We start from the raw sequence: 15704 nt of genomic DNA, 5'->3' as shown, positions 1-15704 counted from the left end.
CTAGCCAGTGGCTGGGAGCTGGGTGGCAGGAACGCAGCCCGCAGCCCGCAGCTCCAACAACAGACAAGTAAACATTTCAAAATTTTAGATCTTCTTCTTGCTCTCAAAAATAGGATTTCTTCCTTGGTAGTGATGATGCATGCCTTTAATCCTAGCACTTGGGAGTCAGAGGCAGACAGATCCTCTCTGAGTTGGAGGTCAATCTGGTCTACAGAGTGAGTTCCAGGACAACCAATGCTCCACTGAGTAACTCTATCTTGAGAATCAATAAAGAAACCCAAATTTAAAAATGAGTTACCCCCCAAACAGCCAAACAAACAAAAAATATGATTTTTTGGCATTAGTAGATAGATTAATGAAAAGGACATTCTAATAAAAAGTAACTAAATATGTCTGGTTTTCTTATACAAATATATAATGCATTTAGAGAAGTATGTGTCTGTTCCATGTTATGTCTTAGAATTGCAATATAGCTAGCACATTGACCTCTACCTTGGCTGAGGCAGAGGTGAATGGGTAGAACTCATGGCAGAGTGTGCTCAGCCTAGAAAATGGCTTGAAAGGCTTGTTAGGGATCTAGGATTCTATGATATCCTTAGCAATAAAATTAATGGGTTTTGATGCTCAGTTATATGGAAAGGCAGTTTAGAAAGAGGATGTATAAATCGATGAATTCAAAGTCATTGTTGATTTCATTGCTTCAAAACTTCATTGCTTTCGTACAACTAAGTCAAATATTTTCATTATGTGGAAGTCACTACAGAAATGCCAAAATGCAGCTAAAGACTTGGAAGGTGAAGTCGATTATGTTGTTTTTGTTTTGTTTTGTAGCTGAATCTTCTGGAATCTTCTGGAGTCATAATGGCTATTAGGCATTTCTAGCATTTACTTCTTGGTCATCATGGCTTCCAACATAAAGCTGGCTCACATGAGCCATGTTATCATGGGCACAGCAAGTGTGAAAGCTCAGCTAGACCTTGACTTGAGGCCACACTGGCTCCCACTTAGTTTCTATGAATTTGTGCTTTACAGTATATACTGGTTATACAGAAACGTCACTAGATCTATTTGATACATTTGGGAAAATGGAACCTATTCCTACTAGAAAACTAACTTCCTGAAAGCTTATAAGAAAAAGGACCTCAGGAGTAGTTTGTCGGCTCAACTACATGTATTTGGCAAGTTTTTTTTTTTTAAATAATGTTATTTTATTTTCATTGAAGGCATATCCAGGGTACAGGGAGGGGATGTAATTACTGTTTTATATAGGTAGAGAATTCCAGGCTCAAACAATGCAGTCATTTACCCAGAGTTACATAACTAGCAACTATGCCTTCAGCCTGGAATTGAGGTTCTACGAACCAATTCCATTTCTTTTCATTTGTTCAGCACTCATCTAGTCTGCCACTGAAGATGGGGTATTAATAAAGAAGTAGTTTAGAAAAGCAATTTTAAAATATTAATGAAGCTTTTTTGTATCAATTGTTAGAAAATCCAACATAAACTGACTTTAAAAAGGAGATTTTGTTGATATCGAAATAGAGAATAGTTACTGGGTAGTGGTGACGCACACCTTTAATCCCAGCACTCAGAAGGCAGAGGCAGGCAGATCTCTGTGAGTTAGAAGCCAGCCTGGTTACAAGAGCTAGTTCGAGGACAGGCACCAAAGATACACAGAGAAACCTGAAACCCTGCCTTGAAAAACCAGACAAGAAAGAAAAGAATAGAAAAGAAAAAGAAAAAAGAAATACGGGGATAATCTCAGATTCAACTGTGGCGTGGTGCATTAGTCTTGAGGCTTCCCTTTGTCCCAGGATTGCCTTTTGGTGAATCTGATTACATTTTCAAGTTTCCCAATGTGGTGAGGTAGTTTGGAATCACTTCAGCTCTTTTGGGACCCAGACAGAAGAGAACCAATTTTCATCCTGCCTGGATGGTGTGGGCTAGGTACTCATGTAGGGCCAGGCAGTGTGATCAGCCACCTTGTCCTGATGTGCTAATCATCCGTGGAAATAGGACTGAAACTAATAACAAACAGAAAACCAAAAACCAAACTAAAACCTTCACGTGAACTAAAAGCTAGCTCTCCAAAGACAGTGGTGTGAAAATTCTAAAAAGCAGGGTGGTGGTGGTGGTGGTGGTGGTGGTGTATAGGATACAGGGTAGCCAAAGCAGCATGAGTTTCCTGAGGAGCGACTTAAATCTCCATGTTTATTCCCTATTTTCCTGAGGCTGTAGTAGCATTGTAGAAAATGACTCCTGTTTTTCACTGAGCAGTGTCCCTTTTCCCACTCCATCACATGCTAAGCAGCGAGACACAGTTAAGGATGACACAGTCTGTTTTATGTCATCATACTTCTGAATTATAAGCCCTGGTCCCCTAAAGTGAGCTCACTGATTGGTTTGAACATGCTGTATTCTGTTGGTTCCTAGTCTTTGAGTTAGCCATATATCTCTCTGTCCTTTCTTCTGTCTAGCTTTGTGCTTGCCATACTTGATAACTCCCAAGTTTTCTTTGTGGTTCTTCTGAGCCCTCAAACATACACTCTTGTTTTTTGCTTCTCTGTGGCATGTTCTGTACAACTTTGGCTCTCGGCTGATAATCAGGGTTTGAAAGGCACCTGTGGAGGAGTAGAACGTTCTTGTGTCCCTAAATAAGTGACTGAGTAGAGACCTACAGTTGCAGAAGAGGCAGATGGTTCATGAAGATATGGTAAATACCCGGGTGGGTGGGCGAAACACGCCATGGGTGATAAAGAATCCATCTGTGCATAAGGCCACCATGCATACAGAGTTAGGATTTTTCTGACACACTAGCATGAGCATTTTAGTTCAGTTGCATAGGAGAGGCTTTCTCGTGCCTGCTCTGTAGTTTTTCCATCTACAACTTCATGGGTCACAAACCTCCCGAGCATCTTAAGTCTCCATAACAAGCCACAGGTCACCTTCTGGTGCAACAGTGTCCATGTTTCTGCAAGGGGTTTTCAGGTTTCACCTTTGTTGCTGTTTTTTAAAATATATTCTGACTTTGTAGGGTGTTTTAGTTAGGATTTCTTTAGCTGTGATAGCATAACATAACCAAAAGCAACCCGAGAGGATGAATTTATTTCAGTTAAGCACTCTCTGTCACATTTCCTCTCTGAGGAAGACAGAGGAGGAACGCAAGGCAGGATCTGAGAGGCAGGAATGCAGGGAGGTTATGGAGACATCTTTCTTACTGGCTTGCTCCTCCATCTTGTTCAGCAATTCTTCTTCTACAACCCAGGGCCACTTCCTCAGAGGTCACACCACGTCCTTCTTTAATCAGGAAATGTTGCACAGGTTTGCCTACAGTACAATGGGGACATTTTCTTGACTGAGGTTTCCCCTTCACAAATGACTCAAGCTTATGAGTGAGATACAAATGAAGAAGAAGGACATAGGACTTTGTATAAGTCCCACCCACCTAGATCTCACCTCCTGCCTACCTCAATCCATTTTAATTATTTTTCTTGACTCTAGCTAAAGCTCCTTTACTTCTTGAACTTTTCTGTGTCTGAGCCTATGAACTGTAGTCATTTTTTTTCAGGTAACTTTATAGGTAAAAAATTGCATACGCATTACATTATACTATATCTGTGTTCAACAATTTGATTTTCATTGACAGTAGTGCATGTTTCTGTGGTGTAATATAGTGGTATGATATATGAACACATTATAGATTCAACTGAGCCCATCAGTACTAACCTAGTCTAATGTCTGATCCCCTTGTCAGTTTTCTCTACCTGAGCACTTTGTGTAGTGGGAGGCCGCTTGTTGGTTCCCGCCACACTGCTAGCTTAGACCTGAAATAACCACACAGAAACTGTATTAATTAAATCACTGCTTGGCTCATTAGCCTTCGTTTCTTGTTGGATAACTCTTATATTAATTTAACTTATTTCTATTAATCTGTATATTGCCACATGGCTGTGGCTTACTGGGTAAAGTTCCCAGCATCTGTCTTGGCGGCTCCATGACTTCTCTCTTATTCCACCCTTATTCCTCCTGGCATACAGCCTAGCTTTCCCCACCTAGTTCTGTTCTTCCCTGCCATAGGCTCATAGCAGTTCTTTATTCATTAACCAATAAAAACAACACATAAACAGAAGGACGTCCCAAACCGACTTTGTGACGGCAACTTAGTCTACTTGACATGTAACTAGTAATCATTTCAAATTTGGCTTACAGTAGTGTGTGTGTGTGTGTGTGTGTGTGTGTGTGTGTGTGTGTGTCCTGGTTATTTAAACTAGGCTCTTTACATTTGGGAGGCAAGTGTTTTGTCTGGCCCCCATCATTTCCTATTCTCATTTAATTCCCCTTTCGAATGTCAAAAAGCTGGAAGTATACTATTCCTTCAAAGCCAGCACAGGGAAAGACAATGGATCTGAACTTTCTTGGGTTGATGTCCCAGTTTAGGAAGAAGCACTTCACAGAGGATTTGCTGCTTAATGTCTTTGTGCCAACAGGAATGGAAAGAATGGGCTTGGGAGATTTGGAGATCCAGGGCCTAATTAGGGGCTGTGACTGCTCATTATGATGGGAAGTCTGTGCCCACGCAGGAGCAGAAGCTGCCCACATCAGAGTTTTCATTACCTCCTACTTCTTCCTCAAATAGGCTTTCAAGGGAGTTAGTGTTATCCCCTGACAGGAAAGCACCAGTTGTTACCTCACAAGCCATTATCAGAATATTGGGATCAACTTGTAGTGGTTCAGAATCACAGAGCAAATGAGATGCATATAGCTGGAAGTCAAGACCAAAAATAATTGTGCAGCACTGGGGGAAAATGACCTATGAGAAGAAGCTACAGTAATTAGTTTATTTCACCCAGAAAAGAATAATTCGGGGAAATTCACAGCCCTAACAGGCTGCAAGACCATGAAAGATAATTCCACAGGATGGCGAATTGACAGTTATAGATGTTCAAGGATGGTTTTTCCCATTGTCCTCTCTCAATTTCTTGCTTTATTTCTCCTCTGTAATAACTTGATGAAAGATAATAATGTGGCGACTTGAGAAAATTCGGAGTGTAAGTACTTTGGAAGCTGGCAACATTATTGTACTGTCTTCCCACTGTCTCTCTCCCTTCCCCCTCTCAAAAGAAAAACCCAGAAGGGAGTAAATACACCATCTGCAAGCCTCTTTCCTCTTTTACAGCCATCCTGAAGCCATCTGCTACAGCTTCAACCCACCTGCATACTGAGAAACATTAATTGTCTTCCCCGAATTGGGCAAGAAACACAGGCTCCAGTAAAATGAGAGTAGGAGGAAGGAGACACTTTTATATTACCTTCAAGTGAGCCTTGCATGGGCCACCCACCTGAATCCTTTTGTGAATCTTCTTCCTGCTCCACCAAGCTTATTGTCTAAGCAGGAAAGTAGAATCTTAGTGTTTGTTTCTTCAGAAATCTGAAGACAGCATGGATTCAGAAGTGCAGTCCCCACTGTTGAGAGGAGTCTATAAGTTATTGTTGGAAGCTGCCATAAGGACTTCTCTCTGCTTCAGAACTGGAACATTTTTTCTCCCCATACAAATCCTGGCATGTTCTCTATATGTAATTATGACTGGAGTTGAGATTCCCCATTCTGATGTTAAGTCAGTAGCCTAACAAGTTCTAAAGGAGCATTGGCTAGTGTTTCCAGTGGTTCTTTCATTGTTGACAGGAGCATTCTTCCCTTCAGAAAGTGGTTCTATATGGGCACACAAAGTTTCCTATCTCCGGCTGCCTTTCATTAAATGCCATTGATGTTTTCTGTCATTATAGTAACTGTAAAGCCCCCTATCTAAGTCCTCCTAATCCTTAGAGGGCTCTAACACCCCCTGCTGTGAATTATTGAGCCTGTCTCTCCTTTTCACCTTTTTCAATTCAGGAGGAGAGGTCAGCTTCAGCAGCAGCTTCCTGCTGTGGTGAAAAGACTTTGGTTTGTGTGGCTCAATCTACTGTTATCAGGGCCATAAAGCACTAGGAAGAGTCTGAGGTTATGAAAAATTGAGAGTGTATCTATCTGTAGAAACATTTCTTCAGGCTAGCATCTCTCTCTGACACACACACACACACACACACACACACACACCCCACACTATAATTCTTAAACCCAAATCTTAAGCTTGAAGCATCCTGAATGAAGCAAGAACACTTTAGAAAAAAAAAAAAGGAAGGCTTAATTCAAACAACCAGTCCCCATTAGCTGTTCTGAAATATTAATTGCCACTGTGAGCAAGTATGCTCTATATACCTATGCTTCTGACAAATTCAGTTTGCAGTTGTAGTATTGAACATCAGTTGGCAAGGCCTGCATCTAACTCCATCTACTATTATTTGATATTTGTTTTACACATTCATTATCTCAGTTACTTTCTGGGGGTATTGTCTTGTGCTGATCCATAATGTAGGTGGGATTTTTCCTAATTGGTTTTATATACCCAGCACACTCTATGCATAGATTAATCAGACACAATATGCCTTCATCAACCAGTGTATCATTAGTCTTGTCAGAGAAAGCATGCATGGTATGCTGACTTCTATTTCCCCTCTTTGAAACAACATTGCCTCTATAAAAAGGAAAAGAAAAGCCTGTACCCATGTCCAAACAGGAGATGGGTTTTGCCATATAGTTACTGAATGTTAAACAATCCGTTGTACTGAACAGGGTCAAGCCGATCCAGATGATTTAACATTTAGGGTTGGCACTTAATTGGTGAATCATCTAAATGTGCTGCAATAAATAAACATGGACTGACTATCAGAATGGTCAACCCAATAAACTGCCTTGCCTTTTCCACATAGAAATGGTGTATTGATAACCCAACAGCACTTTGGATGAATAGCTACAAACTCCTTTGTATGTCTGTGTAACAACTATATCCTACATTGATTAAGAAGACAAAGGAAAGAGAACAGATACTGTTGACTGGGGTTTCTGTCCTGTCTGGTATCACATCTGTTTAGTCCCAAATAAACACACAGAAGCCTACATTAATTATAAACTGATTGGCCTATTAGCTCAGGCTTATTATTGACTCTTATAACTTATATTAGCCCATAATACTTGTCTGTAGCTTGACACCTGTTTCTGCAAGGCAGTCACATCTTGCTTGCTCTGCTTCTGGCTTCTTCTCTGTCTGGGTGATGACTGCAGACTGACTCTTTCCTCTGTTCAGAATTCTCATCACCCCACCTCTATTTTCTGCCTGGTCACCCTGCCTATATTTCCTGCCTGCCTACTGGCCAATCAGCATTTCTTTAAAATACAAGCGACAGGGTACAGACCATTGTCTTACAGCAAGCTTCTGTGTAAAGACAAACAAGCTTAGAAGTCAAGAAGACAAGGCTAAAAATGGTATCGGCTCTTTGGCTTAGTCAGTTAACCTCTTTGAACTGTTGTTGTGAGGATTTGTGACTTAGCCCATATTACACAGGGTCCAAAAGTCTATGTACTGAGTGAGTATTCACTGCATTATTTGGGTTTCCTCCTTGACTGTCTTGGAATTTTTTATTGTAATTATGTTGAACAATGAAATATAGGGATACACATGATCATATCTTTATTTCAGGTTCTTAAAAATTTCTAAAATTTTAATTTAGTACTGAGCCACTGCATATCCACATTTTTATACAGACTTTCCCCTTAAGTTTTGAAGATGAATTACAAGTGCTGCCCCACCACCCAACCCTGACCCCACCATGGCTCTATTCAGAACATTATCTCACAATCTTTCCAGAAGCTCTGAGACTGAGACATCTAAAACAGCTTACAGGAAAACAAGATGTGGGTTACTGTAGGTGACCTTAATGATGTACAATCACTTAAGAATCTGATGTTGACCACTTCCAGTTGAAAGTGCATAAATGAACTAGAAAGACAGTATAATCATATACACTGAAATTAGATTAGCATACACACTCTGACTTCAATATCAGGATACATTCCCTCTGTGTGCAGGCACACATCTCTCTCTTTCTCTCTCTCTCTCTCTCTCTCTCTCTCTCTCTCTCTCTCACACACACACACACACACACACACACACCATTTCTGTTCAGTATATGTACATATTCAAAGTATGTCTCAAAAATAGTAGATTTTGTATGTCTGGTGTAGAATGATGACAATTTTATTATTATTTTAGTTTTCACCCAGGATATCAGGGGCTTACCTACATTATGTTTAATGAATAATGTTTTGAAACAAAGTTAGGTGCTTATATTCTACTGTGGTTTCTATTGTTGTGATAAAACACTAGGGAAAACGATTTTGGGGGAAGAAAAGCTTTATTTTAACCCCCACTTTCCAATCCATTATTTAAGAAGCCATGTAGGAATTGAAGTGGAGACCCGGGAAGAACAGTACTCACTGGTTTGCTTCCTCTGGCTTGCTCAGCCACCTTTCTTCAACAGCTCAAGTTTATCTGTCCAGTCATGGCACTTCCTGTGGTTGGCTGGGACTTTCTATATTAATTATCAATCAATGATATATACCATAGACACGCCCACAGACTAATTAAATGGAGGTAATTCTTCAGTTGAGATTTCTCTTTCCAAGGTGTATTTGGGTTGTGTCAAGTTTGCAAAAATATAAATAAACAAATAACCAGCACAGCTTATACTAACACTGTTCTGTGTTCTATAAGGCACAGGACAAAGCTTCTCCCATAACACATTCAGCAAAGAATAAATTACCTTTTCCTAAGTGTCAGAAAGAGAATAAAGTTATTGCACAAAGGCTTGTTCACTTGTAAGTCTAGTGAAAATTTCTCATTTATTTGATCATTTGGTGGTGTCACTTCGGTTCCATATGGATTTCTCCAATGTAGTCTTCCCCACTCTCTACAGGGAATCATTTAGGCTTGCTCACAAAGCACTGTCTGACTTCCAAGTATAGGGACACCCTTATGATAATGTTGGGAAGAAAGTGAGTCTCTTATGTGACCTGGTCTAGGGAACCCAATCTATTGGATGGAGTAGGTAATCCAAAACCTTCTCTCATAGTCCCATGAGGATGGGTCTTAGCTTGTTTTGTGGTTCTAGAACAGACATCACAGATTAAATAGTTTATAAGAAATATTTATTTCTCACAGTTTCTGGAGTGTGGGGTTTGAAGTGTTGGCCTCTGATGACAAAGGCCTTTTTACTGTATCATTCAGTGATGACAGGTAGAAGGAAGAATGCATATGTGAGCACATGACAACACAAGGGGCTGCACTCACCTTTATAACAAGCCTACTTCTATGATAATCAACTAATCTACTATATAGCAATGCAGACTTCCCCTCATGAAGTAAGACTCTTTGCAGTCAAACAATCTCTCAGCTGTCATAATTTTCTACAAATACAGGATTGGGGATTAAATTTCAAAGACATGAAATTCAGAGGGCACATTCAAACCCTACCAGAGGTGAGCAGTGTGGCACAGACCGTGCCAATTCTAGGTAAAGATGTGTCGCAGAAGGAGCAGAAAATAAAACTTGATGCGGTGGTTTGAATGAGGCTGGTCCCATAGGTACATTTGTTTGAATGCTTATCCCCCAGTTGGTGAACTATTTAGGAAGGATTAGGAGGCATGACCTTGTTGCAGGAGGTGTGCCACTGTGGGTGAGTTTTGAAGTTTGAAAACCCTATGTCAGTTATCCCAGCCTCTGTCCATGGATCAGGATTTAAGTTCTTAGCTATTGCTCCAACAGCATGCCTGTCTGCTTCCTGCCGTGATGATCACAGACTAGCTCTCTAAAATTGTCAGCAAGTCCCTAGTTAAATGCTTTCCTTTGAAACAGTTGCTTTGGTCGTGGTGTCTCTTCACAGCAAGAACAGTGACTAAGACAGTTGCCAAAGGGACCATGTCTCATTTTTTGCATCCCAGCACCTTAGCAGTCAATAGAAGTTAACAGATGCTCAATTTGTGCATTTTTGAACTGCATCAAATTAAGTAAACTTAATATGTGGAATATATGATAAACAATGACTAGATTTGGCATTACACATAACAATATTCCACAGAGTACTTTAAAATAGTGACTTGCTCTACTTCATTATAAAGTATGATTTAATTATGAAAATTTCAATGGTATATTTATTCATCTGGTTGTTCATTAATTCGGTATTCATTGAGCACATACTGTAGGCAAGAGAGCATGCTAGTTGCTGGAATACAAAGATGGATCAGACGTGGAACTGCCTTTAAGTCATTCACAGTCTTGTGGGGAAGGTAAGTTCTGTATATAAATCACTGTGATATAGAACAGAGCTCATTACAGATACAAAGCAAATTCGTTGGTGCTCTACAACAACATGCAACCTTTTCCAAAAGGGAAAAGGGAAGACTTTATTAAAGATGCTCAATGTAATGAATTTTTTTTTACTTCCTCACTCTGCACTTCTATCATTACAAGGAGAAATTGGCAGAATTTCCTCTAATTTTATAATATTCAATCGAAGCAGTCACCTAAAACATGACTGAGGACCATCTGCTGTGCGGCTGTTGAGCCTGTCTGTCTCAGTCAGTCATTTACTGCTCCGGGAAGGCACAAGGACATAGTGAATGTTCTTGCGGCAATCCTAGGCTATTTCCATGAGTGACAGAAAAGTTGGAAGGTCACAGTCATCCATAAACTGCTCCAGAAAGATGCTTGTTTTGGAACTCTGGTAGTATTACATTCCTAACCGATGGAACCACAGGTATCCTCAGGAAGATTATTGCAAACTTTTGTGCATCGGCGCCTTGCTACCTTAAGAGTCTAAAAGACACGATCTGGTTCTTCACATTCAAACAATATAAATTGTTGGGTTTATCCCCTTTGAAACATTTATATACTTTAAATACCATAATAATTAATTGTACCTTAGAAAATGCTCGTGACATTTTATAATGTTCTTTGCAATTCAGATAGAGAAAGAAGTTTAGTAGAAAGAAACCAATTAAGAAGCTATGGTATAATTAAGGAAGGAGATAGTGCCCTGGCTTGTAGTCAAGACAGAAGGAATCACAGCAGCTAACATTCTTTGAGTGTTTGTCATGTGACAAAGCCTGTGTATAGCTTCATGAAAAACATCTAAATCAATACACACAGAAATCTTAGAGATAGATATTATTATTTTCAGTTTTACAGATAAGGGAATGAAGAAATAATCACTAAAATTAGAATTCAAGTAGACCTAAGCATGTCTCTGTAGTTCATGAATTCAACCATATGCATATTGTACCTTTTAGAAAAAAAAAAACAAAATTTATATGCTCAAGAAAGAATAATCTAGATGACCTGAGAGAGAATCATCTAAGATAATTCAGGTCATAATTTGGATTAGGCCAAGTGGATGGATGAAAACAAAATTCCATTATGTCAAAATCATCATTACAACCACCACCATAATAATCTAATAACAATGAGTTCACTACATGGCAAGTTTAGCTATGGACGTGATGATTGACAGTCTGAGACTTAGAACACATTTATATAGAGGTGGACATTAGGAAACTGGTGTCAAAGATCATGAAAGAGCATGGTGAGTTAAATATTTGCGTGTGCTCAGCTTAGATCAGAAACACTGGACGAGAGCGGGATCTAGGACACGCATGATGCCTAAGGAGCAAACACTGAAACACCACAAAACCTTTTCATTGGGGTTTTCTTTATTGGATTCTGAGGCAGCAAACAAAAGAGAACACAACTGGAGGCCAGAAGTTGCTCACAATCTAGATGTGGAGACATAACGGGGTTATGGGAAACAGCTTGAGGACAATTAGCAGACAGAATGCAGAAGACAGCAACATGGTTTTCAGAATGAGAAAATAAAGAACAGAATGCGGATAGTGCTAATTTGGAAGATATCCTGGAGTTTGGATCTGAGTGGAGTTTCTACAAGCAGGCAATAGTGTGGAGAACCTGGTGACTCAATGAGGGTAGGGATGGATGATGGGGGAAAGGCACTCTCTCTCTAAACTCTGCAGTCTGAAGGGCACTGGAGGAGAGAGACACAGCATTCACAGCCCAGGCTATGAGGCTGTTGTCGGACGTTGTGGGGATTAAAGTCCAGATGTTATGTATTGGAGAATGGGAGTGTAAAACAGAAAGAGTGAAATAGACAAACTTTGGGGTTCTGGGACCTGGAATTCTGGTAAGTGGAGGAGGACTCAGGAGGATGTAGAGAAGTGGCAGACCAAGATTCTGCCCCCTCATGCCCATGATGTGAAAAAGTAGCTAAGTGAAAGCTTACTGTGAAGGGTAGCATGTCTTCTGCTCCATGTATACACCACCATCCTAGCTCTAGAGTGGCCTGTGGCCTGACCTTGTTAGAAGCTTCCAGGGCAGGGCATTCTGCAGGATGTAGGCTCATCATACCTTAGAGACTCATAAGCTACACAAAGTTAGCAGGTTGTAAATCATCAAGCATGGCTTGAAGAAATCCAGCAGTTCAGTTTAGTTCAGTGCTTTTCAACTTTAAACGTGTATCAGAAACATGTAGATGGATCATTTAACCAGAGGACTTAAGATTTACCTCGGTGTGGGGCTAAAGAATGGACATGGCTAGCAGATTTCCAAGTGCTGCTGTGAGTTCAGCTGATACAAGTAAGATTCCCCCACGCCCATCCTAAATTTATTTTATGTGAAGTAACTGATGCTCAATTATTTGTTTTAAACCCTTGTCTCCTACCGTAACAGTACATTTTGCCTAGAAAATACATATAACAATAACTAACTCATTGACATTTGCAGTAAATACTGTGGACAGCAAGGGGATGGGGCCTTTGTGGCCTCTGCTGGTCTTGGAACTGTGCTTTGAGATTCACTGCTTTATCTGAAACACAGAGGCATCATTGGGTTTGAGTGAGAAAGGCAGCAGAGAAGCAAATATAGCAAAAGAATAGTTGAAGGAAAGGCCTGGAATTGGGAAATATGAGATGACAGAATGTCATTAAAATGACTGAACAGGAGGTTGACAAGCAAAGATCGTGTTTGCAGCAGGGTGCATAACTGCTGTGTGGGAGACTGTCTCGAGTGTGAGTTGGAAGTGAGGAAATAAATTTCAAGGTAGGTTTTTTTTTTTTCTTCCCAGCCATCTAGTGATCTACATCCAGAACAGGGGAGTAAGTGGATATGGAAACCGAATGCCGGAAAATCCCATATGAATACATCACCAATATTCTAGTCCTCTCCCCCAGCACAAGATGAATTCATATCTCTACTTATTCAGAGTCAATCAGGGGTGGCATCACTTCATTTTATTTTAAAATTATACTATTTTTAAGTGTATGTGTGCATCTGATTGTACGTGTACTCTTGGAGGGGGCAATGAGGGCATCAGATCCCTGGAGTTACTGGTGGTTGTGAGCTACACCTGGTATGGCTGCTGGGAACTAAACCTGAGGCCTCTGCAAAATCATCCAGTGTTGTTAATTACTGAACCAAGTCTACAGAACTGAGAGGGAGTTGATCCTTTAATTTTTTCCCTGGTAGATTTTATTTCTGATACATACAGAACAATCATAGGTCAGAAAAGCATAAAAATAAAATCAAATCTTTCTACAAGATAGTCTGTCAGACATGGATAATAATTCTCTTTACTCTCTTCTGTGCCTGTAAGTGCCTATATTGTATCTCCCTTGAGGTTGGCCATTTTGGATTTGCTCTCTTGAGTGAGTAAGGGATGTGTCAGTGCCTCTTGGGCATGGTGGCCTCCCGTGGCCCCATGTCGTCCTATCACATTTGTGTCTCTTGGAGGAGGGTGACTTTTTCTTTTCAGACAATTCACTGCTGGTGACATCAGTGTGGGGCTGCCATCAGCTTGTTAGGCTGCTAGAGATTGATGCTTCTTGAGACATCCAGTGAGAAACAAGAGTGATGGGAAAGATCAGGTGGCAAAGTTAACAGCCAGAAAGATGAGATAGGAGTCTAGTCAAGTCCCGGCTGACACATGTTATCTGATTGGCTGACTGGAATCCCTGTGAGCTAGAAAACAGAGGAGGAATGACAACAGAATTAAAGGTAATGCTTGTTTAATGCGAGGAAATCTTAAGGGTTTTCCTATGGGTTTAACAAAATTTAAAAACACGCCAATGGAAAGAAAGGGTTTTGTTATTCATTTTCCTGATGAAGTCTCTGTAGTTTGGAGGAGTTAAGAGTCGGAGAGTGAGGGGAACAAGGCTGATTTAAAAACACAGTGACTTGGTGAAGGATGCCATGCTATAGTGAAGGGGCCAAACATTCAGAACCCAACCCTCAGTGGCTCTGACTTTAAACCCCACTGCCTTTCTGAATTAAATGTCTCAGCCCTTGCTGAGGCTGATAAGGGCTCAGAAACTTCTCTGCCTGAACTCCTGATTTGGGATTTACAATCTTCTCTGATCTCACCGTCTGCTGGCTGTGTCTGCTTTGACTCCGATTTAAATGTCAGTCTTTCTGATCCTGCAGTCTGGTACCTTGGTCCCTGAGTGTGTTAGCTCAGAGGAAGTCCTCCCCTGGGCATCAGTAGGAAAGGCTTCAGACCCCGTGCACCTGACACTGCTCAGCTAATGAGGATTTTGAAGGGCGCTGCTAACTTATTCTGAAGCCACTGCCTACGTGCCCAGCAGGATGAGACAAGAGTGGCCTACCTCCAGCGCACTCACTCAGAACCCTCTCTGTGCCATCTGTCTCCTCTGCATTCTGCCTCCTTCTGGCTCCTCTTCCTGCTTGTGCCCTACACCTTCCGCTTCCGTGAAACACGGTGCAAGGCTCTGCTTCCCCTCTGTTAGAGCTCAGAGGTCATGAGGGCCCCATCCCCTTGCTGTTCACAGCATTCTCTGCAAGTGGCGATGAGCTGGTTAATTTTGTATGTGCTAGACAAAATATAGTGTTAGAGTGGGAAGTGGGGGCTTAAAACAATTTACCATCAGTTATTTTATATAAAAACAAGTTTAAGATGGAATTATAGGATTCTTACACATGTCATTTGAAGTCAAAATGTTTTATTTTCTTCCACTTCAACTTTTAATTTTTATTATTTTAGAAATTTGTTTATTTATCATGTGTCTGTGGGTGCTGGTTTTGTAGCTTGTCAATGATGATTAGAGGACAACCTGCTGCAACCACTCTGTATGTCCCAGGAATCAAAATCAGGATGGGCAGCTCAGAGACAAGTGTTTTTACCACTGAGCCATCATCTTGCCAGCTCAGACCAGCTGTAAATCTACTGGTGATTTCATGCTCTTTGCCATTCCCCAGACCCAAAGCATACGCTGTTTAATTTTGCCCTTTTATCTTGCTCTTTCCTAGACTCATACCATCCTTAGTCATCTGTTATTCATCAAAAAACACCTTTTTCTAGTCACTCATTCTTTACACAGTTTCAGTTTTCCTACCTAGGACGCCTCCTTCAACCCCCTTACTTCCCCCCTGACCTCTCTTTTTTTTTTTTTTTTTTTTATTCTGCTCACATTTCATTTTTGAGTAGACCAAAATTTGTCTGGTGTCTTTCCTGACACAGGCGGCCTGCTACAATGGCTTCATTATAGGCTTTTGCAGCCATGAAACACTGTTTTATACGGCTGTTCGTTGCAATGTTTGTTTCCTCACCGTGGGTGGAAGACGTCCTGGAAGTAAGCACTTGTTCATGGCCACTTCCTCTGGCTCATGGTGCTCAGTGCAGTTTCTGGTTCATGTTTGGGACATCATAATTGTACGTTGAAAGAATAAATAAATCAATTTCTTTGTATA

The sequence above is a fragment of the Microtus oregoni genome, unplaced genomic scaffold, assembly GCF_018167655.1.
Source record: "Microtus oregoni isolate MIOR12 unplaced genomic scaffold, Mior012 000023F_ref0000262, whole genome shotgun sequence".
Lineage (NCBI taxonomy): Eukaryota > Metazoa > Chordata > Mammalia > Rodentia > Cricetidae > Microtus > Microtus oregoni.
The sequence above is the reverse complement of the archived record's forward strand: the minus strand, read 5'-3'. Positions refer to the sequence as shown.